At 38.0% G+C, this 9779-nt stretch overlaps 1 long non-coding RNA gene across 1 annotated transcript; it reads right to left on the bottom strand.

Annotated features, from left to right (window-relative positions):
* Positions 1-3735: 3735 nt before the first annotated feature.
* Positions 3736-9401, bottom strand: LOC123582044. The gene is made up of 3 exons (XR_006704164.1): positions 9275-9401; positions 6170-6242; positions 3736-4963 (listed from the first exon to the last, which is right to left on the bottom strand). It is a non-coding gene; the product is annotated as an uncharacterized LOC123582044 (long non-coding RNA).
* Positions 9402-9779: the final 378 nt, after the last annotated feature.

Genomic DNA, 9779 nt, shown 5'->3' on the forward strand with positions numbered 1-9779 from the left:
GATATTCTAAAATGTCACTTCCCCGAGAGATTCTTTCTGGACACCCCACCTCCACTCCACCCCAATCCAGGAAACCATCCTATCGTATGTTTTATGACAACACACACTTCTTTTTTCTGGTGCTTATCACAAATCTAATTATTAATGATTCATGCAATTACTTATTGAATGTTCTTTACACATAGCTAGACTATAGAAAGACTGTCTGACTGTAGGCCCCTGTACCTGCAATGACTTGTCCAATGTCTGCCATAAAGTACTTAATTAATGCTTGTTACAGGAAGTGGTGAAATTTGATGGCAGGTTTTCACAAAGGGCCTGCACTTTCCTCTGCTAGGCTGAGCATCTATACAGAGGCACAGGAAGACAGGTCATCAGGATGTTCACAGGAAGATGATCTTTCAATCTCAAGGGGAAAGTTTGTCCGGATTGCTAATGACTATGGCAACAGGAAAGGGGAGGATGCAGGCTAGCCCAACAAGTTTGGGTCTGTCTGCCTTCCTAATGACATCTACAGATGTCTCCTGTCATATCCTTCATGTGGGCTGCTAAACCTGGTAGTTTCCAGGGACATGTCAGAGGCATTGCTTTGTAATTTAGTGAAAATTGCCTTTGAGATCCAACTTTGAGCTAGGAAATAATTTGACAAATATCAATGGGTACTTATGTGTCAGCACTCCAAAGACAAGTCAGGTAGATCCCTGGGGCCTGCACAAAGAAGCAGCTGCGATGGGCTACCAGCCCCCTGCTGTGCTGCATGACTGCTGGGTTGCCATAGTAAACCACCATAGTAGGCTCATTTTAGGGATCTACTGGGGTAAAGTTTTGAAGAGAATGAGCTAGAAAGAAAGAACTGCAAGGAGACCTTTCAATTGTATGCAGAATTATTTACTGTTCTCATGCATAACACTCTGCAAGCAGAGAGTTCAAATAAGGTCATTGAAATAGCTTAGGAGAGACTAGTATAAAAAAGAACGATTGACTGGAGGGTCATTTTTGTAGAGAGAGGTGAGGTGCAAGCCAGGAGAGAGGAAAAACTCTCAGAGAAAAAGGAGAGACAAAATCTTGAAAATTCTACCTGTGAGAATAGCAGCATAGCATGCTTCCCAGATGGCTGAACACCAAACCTTGAACAAGAAAGATGTTTTTCAAGCATCTCTGTGAATGTGAGTCTGTGGGTCCAGCCTTCCCCTTCTAAATGTAATGATTGATCATCCCAGGAAAGAACTTGGCTCATCCTTTGGGCCTTGTAATTTGGCTGAAACAGTTTGTAAAGTCAGCACCAATTTTCTTAAGCCTTTACAAACCTCTGGAAATTTTCACTCAATTCAGAAAAGAAAGGAATGAAAGTGTGATAATTTGTGATCAAGTTTAAATCTGCTCAATCAACGTCATGACAAATTAACCCAATTCATGGAAGAATAAAAAAGAGGGTTTTCACACACTAGTCACAAATACAGCTTATAAATATGACTTTTCAAAAAATCCACATAGTACTTCAAATGTTCTTTCTCACTTCTGTCAGTCACAGGTTTTTCAACATCAACCAACCAAATCCACTTGATTTTTATAATTCTGATATCACATTTTTGGGAAATCTTGTGCTTTTGGTGGGTTGCTAATAAATTTGCTAACCCTATGGTGACATGAAAACTAAGAAACTTATGGAATTTTAAAGGAATACCATGTGGAGGGTATTTTGGTTACCCAATACATTCTAATAGGAGAATGTACTGACTAAAAACAAACAAACAAACAAACAAAACAACAAGTCTTATCTCAGAGTGGTTAGAGCCTTTTATGGACCAAAAAAAAAAAAAAAAAGGCGGTTGGAGACTGAGGCACCTCTGCCCAAGTTTAGCCTCTTAAAACAGGTGATGGGTTTTAAGGAGGGCACTTGTGATGAGCACTGGGTGTAATATGTAAATGACGAATCACTAAATTCTACACATGAAACCAATTTTCCCATACATGTTAAGTAGCTAGAATTTAAGTAAAAGCTGGAAAAAATCCTTAAAAAATGAAGTAAACATAATTAAATATTTGAGGGTTTTTTTTCAACAGATAGTAATGTTTAGGTAGAACAGACAACACAGTAAAGCTGCAGCAACTTTGCCCTCAGTGAAATTTGTTCCTGTTGTGATGTTTTGCCCCATCGGTAGTTCTGAGAACCTCCTCCAGCCAGGGGGAAGACAACTACTCTCTGTGTTAGGTTAGAAAGAGTAGACAGAAGTCTCAGGGATAAAGAGCTTAGTTGGGGTTAGGCTTTACAGACTGATGCTGCAGTGGGGACACCTCCTGATGGCAGTCACAGATGGTTCTGTGGTTGAGTGGACTGGGAAATTGAGTAAGGGAGCCTAGAGATTCCTTCCTGCAAACTTATCTTTTGAAGGACAAAAGTAGGGGAAGAGATAATAGCACTGATAAGCAGATCTGACACACAGCAGGTGCTACTGTGGCCTATTTGTTAAAAGAATGAGATTCCCCAGGACCTTCTGGTCAATCTGGCTTTCCTCAAAACCTGGCCTGACTCACCCCACACCAATGGTATGGAAGGAGCCCTGGGACCCGGTTGGTGTCCATTTTGCTCTGTTAGTGTTGCGGTTGGTGCTTGTTCCACATGGTTAAGAACTTGGAACATGAATCCTTGGGGGAGCTGGTGTTTGGTGTTTGGACGGCTTGAAGAGGGGGAGGTGAAGAAGGGAGGGCAGGGACATTTACCTTCAGAAAGGGATGTGATAGAAATGTAAAAAAGGGTTGAGAGTTCCTCATGTTGAGTCATTTGAAATCTGGTGTATGTGGTGTCAGTCTTGACTTGCAGCAAATAGAGGAGAGTGATGAAGGAGAGCCTTATTCTCAATGTTTCCAATGCTATAAGAATAACCCAGAAACACCCAGATGTGCAGGAAAGTGGCTCTTTGCTGGGCTGTATTGGATAAACCTACCAGTGTCTGTGTCCACAGGTCTCCATCTCCCATGGTGAGAAGCAAACTGCAAGAAGGGGTAGAGGAGATTAAAAAGAGGAATGAAGATAAAGAGCACTGACAGAAAAGGAAAACAGATTCTAGGCAAAGGGGCCTGGGACATGTCCTTCTGTAATGAGGATGAGGATGAAGAGAACAAATGCTTAAAAAGGGAAAGAAGGAAGGAAGTGGGATGATATAGAAATGATAAGTGGGCAGAGAGGTGAGAAAGGAAGGGGGTCTAGGCAGAAATCTTAAAACTAGAATGATGGGGGCACCTGGGTGGCTCAGTTGGTTAAGCATCTGACTTCAGCTCAGGTCATGATCTCACAGTCTGTGAGTTGGAGCCCCGCATCAGGCTCTGTGCTGACGGCTGGGAACCCAGAGCCTGCTTCAGATTCTGTGTCTCTCTCTCTCTCTGCCCCTCCCCTGCTCATGCTCTGTCTCTCTCTGTCTCAAAAATAAATCAAAACATTTTTAAAAATTAAAAAAAAATTAGAATGATGATATTGACCACATGTTAAACTGTCCATCAGGTAGACAGCCTTAAGCTGGTCTCTAGGTCTGGGACACTGCAAGGGCAGCCAGAATTTTGACAGAACAATTTAAGTAAGGGAAATGAATCAAGTGCTGGAAAAAAAAAGCATTGGGTTTAGGGTCTCATTTTCATCTCTGCCACTGACCAGATACATGAAGCTTGCCTTGCTCATGTCACATTACTGTTGGCAGGATCACACAAGAGAACATAGAGAAAAGGTACTTCAAAACAAAGTACTTTATCAATATAAGTTTGTAATATTTTCAAAGTAGATACTTTACACACATGTAAGTCATTTTTCCAAATATAAAGAAAATGTATTCCTTGATTTTTTTTTTTTTTTTTTTTTTGCAATTCTACCACCCTTCCCCAAACATGACTGTTTCCTCCTTGTCAGGTTGAGTATCTTCATATGACAGCTGCTAGCAGAGTCCAGGCACCTTCAGGCTGTCACCTCCAGGTCCCAGTGCACCAAGATGAATGACCCCAAGAGTCATTCCAGCTCACAGCTGCCTTTGCAGCACCAGCCACTTCTCCCAGGACACTGTGTGAGAAGGTTGGAAGGTCTGTCATAGAAAAGATAATTCCATTTGTTGTAGCATTTCCAGAGCCTGGGGCTAGGACCCACAGGTCAAAATAACACAGAGGAAATATTTAGCTCCATACAAATGGAGCTCTGACTGTTGGAATTTTCTAAACTTGGACAAGGAGTTCTCTCTGCAGCTTATGAGCCCCATGTCAGGAGCAGGCATCACTTGGAGTCCACACAACTGTATAGCTTGAGCTTAGTGTTCACAGCACTGTCAAAGATTCACAATAACTAAAGTATAACCAACGAATCACGAAAGTGTACTTAGTAAAAATGTATTGCACACACACCAAGAAGACAGTTTGCAAACTGGGAGTACTCAAGCAAAAACGTAGAATGAGGCTCAGGGGTATACTGTTTTAAAACAGCTTAAATAGTGAGAAAGCAATGGCTGTTTATTCTTCATAATGATTGATTACAATATTACAGTTTTGAGCCAGTTATGAGTGGCTCCCTCATAACAACCTTGGGAAACAGTTCAAGTTTTACTCATCATTTCCAGATGTACAAGCAAGAAATGATCCAGGTCAAGTTAGTTTTGCAAAATAATCTCAGTTAAGCGTTTCCTGCATGATTACACCGGTTCTGTCTGTTCAGTGAAACTTCAAGGCTGGTCTCCATCTGTCCTTGATTGTAACAATTCCCCCCTTTCAGTCATTCTATTAGCAGGCTGAGAGCATGACCAACTATTACAGTGTTTTTCTCAGTTACCACTGTTGATGACATCAGGCTGAAGATTCATGTATTTGCTGTTTCTATTAGTTGAATCATCAGGCTGGAGGGCCATGCAGTCACCATCTTCATCATTCATGTGGTTATTGTTGGTTTCATCTAGTTGTCTGATCCTGATGGATACCATTTGCATGTGAGTAGCTGCTGACAGACATTTAATACATTTGAGACTATAGAACACAATATGGTGACTATAAAGAGAATACATAATAGCCAAGGATTGAACAATTCCCCAGAACAGAGATTCCCAGGAGCCAAGATTTAACCAATCAAATAAATCAAGTGGGTTATAACCAGATTCAGGTTTTGCCTTTCTAAGTCAATTTACAAATTGCTTTTCAAGTTATTTATATAGGCACAACATGATGTATTAGCAAAGACATACACTCATGATTACATAGGACAGAATGAACATCAGGGTGCTTCTTTTCAGGAGGCAATGTTGCAAGTGGCTTTCACTGAAATTAGACCTTTTTATGATGGGAACAATCAGGTTATTTAATGAGAGGCATCTCTACAGAAACAGAAAACCAAAGGTTAATAGTTTGAGCAAATTGCAAATTAAGTTTTCTAAGTTTGGAGGGCAAGCCAGTTGAGAAGCTTTTTAATGTTGGATTCTAGGGCAAGCAGTGGGCATCACACAGATCTTCCTGGTTAGGATTGTGAATGTCTCTGGCAATCTTTCTGAGTGGCACATGGCAATCATCATAAAGATCATCCATATGTGTGCTGTTGTGACACCTCTGAGGAGTGTGTCAAAAGTCCGGCTTAACTTGCTTGGCTTTGGGGAAAGAGCAGTTTTAGTTGCATTGTGATTCCAAACCAAAATACTGGGAGAAAATTGGAAATGTTACTTATAAACTTCTAGCCACATATTGGAGAAAATTAGAAGAATTTAGGACTCAATCCAGTTTACAGGTAAAAAAAAAAAAATCTTTAAAGACAATGACCAGTACCAGAATCTGATATCTATAAAGGTGTATTACTGAAATATAATCTTTCCTCCATAATCATTTCTGTTTCCATCAAAGGCATAGCAAGACTAATCTGTCTGCAAATTTAGTTTTAGTAAACTTGGCCTGATTGTTTATGTAAATGTAGCAAGAATAGTGATTGACTATATAGGCACTTTTAAAACTGGAAAAGAAAATATTAACGAGTGAGCAATGCTTTAAATGAAATCATAAAAATTACAATCATCAGTATCCTGTAATTAATTCTTGTTGATCTTGATCTTTTGTTAGTAGCTTTATGCATTTGTCAGTTTTCCATCAAAGTTTTAGAAATTCTTACACAGCTCAATGTTATTATCTTAGTTATCATAAACTTTCATTCTAGAGTACTCACAAGGGTCTTTTCCATAAATTTATCTGAAGATGAAATATATCTACAAAAGCATCCAGAGGAAAACAATAATCATCTGTGAATGACCAAAAAAAAAAAAAACTTAAAGTGGCAATAGCAAGATCAGATGAGAATTCATTATAATGCAGTTGATAGGGGAAATGAGTTATTTCTGTGATACATAATATTTTAAGACAATAGCTGCAGTTATGAATGATAACGTTGTATGAGGACACATCAGGTTTCCAGGAACTTCATATAATTTCTGGAGCATTTATATTAATAACTTCCATATAAATATTTCCTAAAGAACATTTAGCATTATTTCTTATTTGACAATGTTTTTCATGAAATTTTACACATACAAATATGTACATAGTTGTAAACAAACAAACAAAAAAAGTAGTTCTCCTAAGAGAGAAGACTCAATTCCTTAAGTAATCAAAAACCTGACAAAGAAAAAACACAGAATCTTTGTTTACTAAGCAGATTACAGAAAAATATTAAAGATAAAGAAAAACCTTGGGGCGCCTGGGTGGTTCAGTTAGTTAAGCATCCAACTTCAGCTCAGGTCATGATCTCACAGTTTGTGACTTGGAGCCCTGCATCAGGTTCTCTGCTGTCAGCTCTGAACATGAAACTTGCTTTGGATTCTGTGTATCCTGCCCTCTCTCCCCACCCCCCCCCCCTTGCTCTTTGTCTGTCTCTCCCTCTCTCAAAAATAAACAAACATTAAAAAAAATTGAAAAAAGAAAAATCTTTATTTACGATTTCTTATTAAGAGCAGACCAATAACCTAAGAAACCTTTGTCCTTTTAACAGGGAGAAAATAAAATTCTAACTGCACCAGCGTAATTTTTATATTAAAAATTTTCTTTGTATTATTTTCCTTGTATTAATTTAAATACATCCATTCTAACTTTAGTCAGGTTGGCCATATATAAAATTCCTTTCTTAAGATTTCTTTTTCACAAACCAACTACAACTTTCTATATCCATTTAAGTTTTGTTCTATCTTTTTCTTTTCTCATTCTGAAACAATCATTTTACTTTAAGACACAATCACTTCATTTTTTTCCCTTATCAAAAATGCATTTTTTGGGACACCTGGGTGGCTCAGTCAGTTAAGCGTCTGACTTCCGTTCAGGTCATGATCTCAAGGTTCATGCGTTTGAGCCCTGCGTTGGTCTCTGTGGAGACAGCTCGGAGCCTGGAGCCTGCTTCGGATTCTGTGTCTCCCTCTCTCTCTGCCCTACCCTACTCATACTCTCTTTCTCTCTATCTCAAAAATAAACATTAAATTTTTTTAAAAAATTCATTTTCATTTCTCATATCTTCTTTTATAGAAAACACAGATCCTTTTTATATATAGTTGTTTTCTGTTCTTTTCTATTATTTCTAGTAGTTTGTAAAAAAACTCTTTTGCTGACAGTCTCAAATTTATTAGTTCAAATGTTATCTTCTCAATTTCAAAATCTTATAAACCTTTTCTAGAAAAGAAATGATGCATATCATAGAGGAGAGAATAGTTGCTTCTATTAATTTTGGACATTAAATGGATATAAGCTCCTTAAATAGATATTTAAATGGATATAAGCTCCTTCCACATAATATAATTTTTTAAAAATGTACCTTTTGGAAATTACAGTATGAGATTCACTTATGTTTATAAGTTCATCCTGACATTGTTTTGCTAGGCTGGGATGATAGAACAGGCAGAGGCAACAGGATCCCTACATTTTTGCTGAATAAGTTCGCTCTATGTTGAGGAGGCAGAATAAAGATTTGAAAGATGGGATAACATCTTCTAAACTGATGGCACAGCTATAAATATCTGGGAAGCTGCCACCAGAATTTCTAGTCTTGCAGGTAGTTAGAAGAAATGGGGGAAGTTCTTTTAAACAAAGATTGTTGCCTGGTTGCAAATCTGAAAAGACAAGGCAATAAAGTATGAGTCTATTAAAAAGTGATTATAGCCTGGCCTTGAGGAGTTATCACTGTCTTGTGTTTATACAAGACAGAAATGGTGAATGTTCTTCTATTGGCCCTTTCAGCTGACCACACAGACCCTTTTGTCACTCAATTTACTGTGGTATAAGAGCACTACCTTTTAAATGTGTTAGATCATTTGGGGTGCCTGGGTGGCTCAGTATGTTAAGGGACCAAATCTTTTTTTTTTTTCTTTTTTAATGTTTATTTCTTTTTGAGAGAGAGCGAGAAAACAGGAGAGGGGCAGAGAGAGAGGGAGACACAGCATCTGAAGGAGGCTCCAGGCTCTGAGCTGTCAGCACAGTGCTCTATGCAGGGGCTCAAACTCATTAACCAAGAGATCATGACCTGGGTAGAAGTCGGATGCTTAACGGGCTGAGTCACCCAGGCACTCCTTAAGTGACCAACTCTTGATCTCAGCTGTGGTCATGATCTTTTGGTTTGTGAATTTGAGCTCCACGTCAGGCTCGTCACTGAGAGTGGGGAGCCTGCTTGGGATTCTATGTCTCTGCTTCTCCCCCATTCATGCTCTCTCTTTCTTTTTCTCGGTCTCTCTCAAAATAAATAAATAAACTTAAAACAATATGTTAGATCATTCTATAGTATACTATACTATATTAAATAGTATATATTATGGCTTAGTACATGCTACACATATAAAACCATGTATGAAACTGAAATAAAGGCTTAATAAACTGACACATGTTTCTTATTTTCAGCGTATGCCATACATACAATTTATTTTGCATTTTCTGAAATTATTATTTTATTTACATATAAATAGCAAATAATTCTTGGGGCGCCTGAGTAGCTCAGTTGGTTAAACATCTGACTTGATTTCAGCTCATGTCAAAATCTCACAGTTTGTGAGTTGGAGCCCCACATCAGGCTCTACACTGACATTGTGGAGCCTGCTTGGGAGACTCTGGTCCCTCTGTTTCTTCCCCTACCTTGCTCACCTGCTTGCTCTCTCTCTCTCTCAAAATAAATCAATAAACATTAAAAATAACTCTATAATAAATCAATGTATAAAATATTGATAAAATTAAAGATATATACATGGGTATATAGGTAATACATATATTTTCTTTATTTAAATAGGTGTTAATCATAACTCACCAATGGCCTGTGACCACAGTTTCAAAAACAAGAAGTTACAGTAAATCCATTCACATTAAGAGGAAATTTTCATGGTAGCTTCACTTCTCACTTTCCAAAAGGGTTCCTTCTGCTTTGCCTGCATTCTTCCAGCCTCACTGCACAGTTTGTGTAGAGTTAATTTATGCTTATTACTTTAAGTGCTCTGACATTTTTTCTTCAGTTTGTTTTGTATTTTCAGCCCTTCTTCCAACTTTTAAAAAATTATTTGTAATCTTGGCTTTCCAGTGAAAACCAGGAAATAGGCAATTGTGAACTATCACATATTAACATACTGTAGATTAGCAAACTTAAATGCATTTCAAACTTTTAGAAGTAAATTTGATCCTTTGAATAACATGAGTTTGAATTGTGAGCCCACTTATATGTAGATTTTTTGGATAAATACAGCACAGTGCTGTAAATGCATTTTCCTTATGGTTGTCTCAATAATATTTTTTCTCTAGATACTTTAAAATTACAACAT

This window comes from Leopardus geoffroyi, chromosome B3 (assembly GCF_018350155.1).
Source record: "Leopardus geoffroyi isolate Oge1 chromosome B3, O.geoffroyi_Oge1_pat1.0, whole genome shotgun sequence".
Lineage (NCBI taxonomy): Eukaryota > Metazoa > Chordata > Mammalia > Carnivora > Felidae > Leopardus > Leopardus geoffroyi.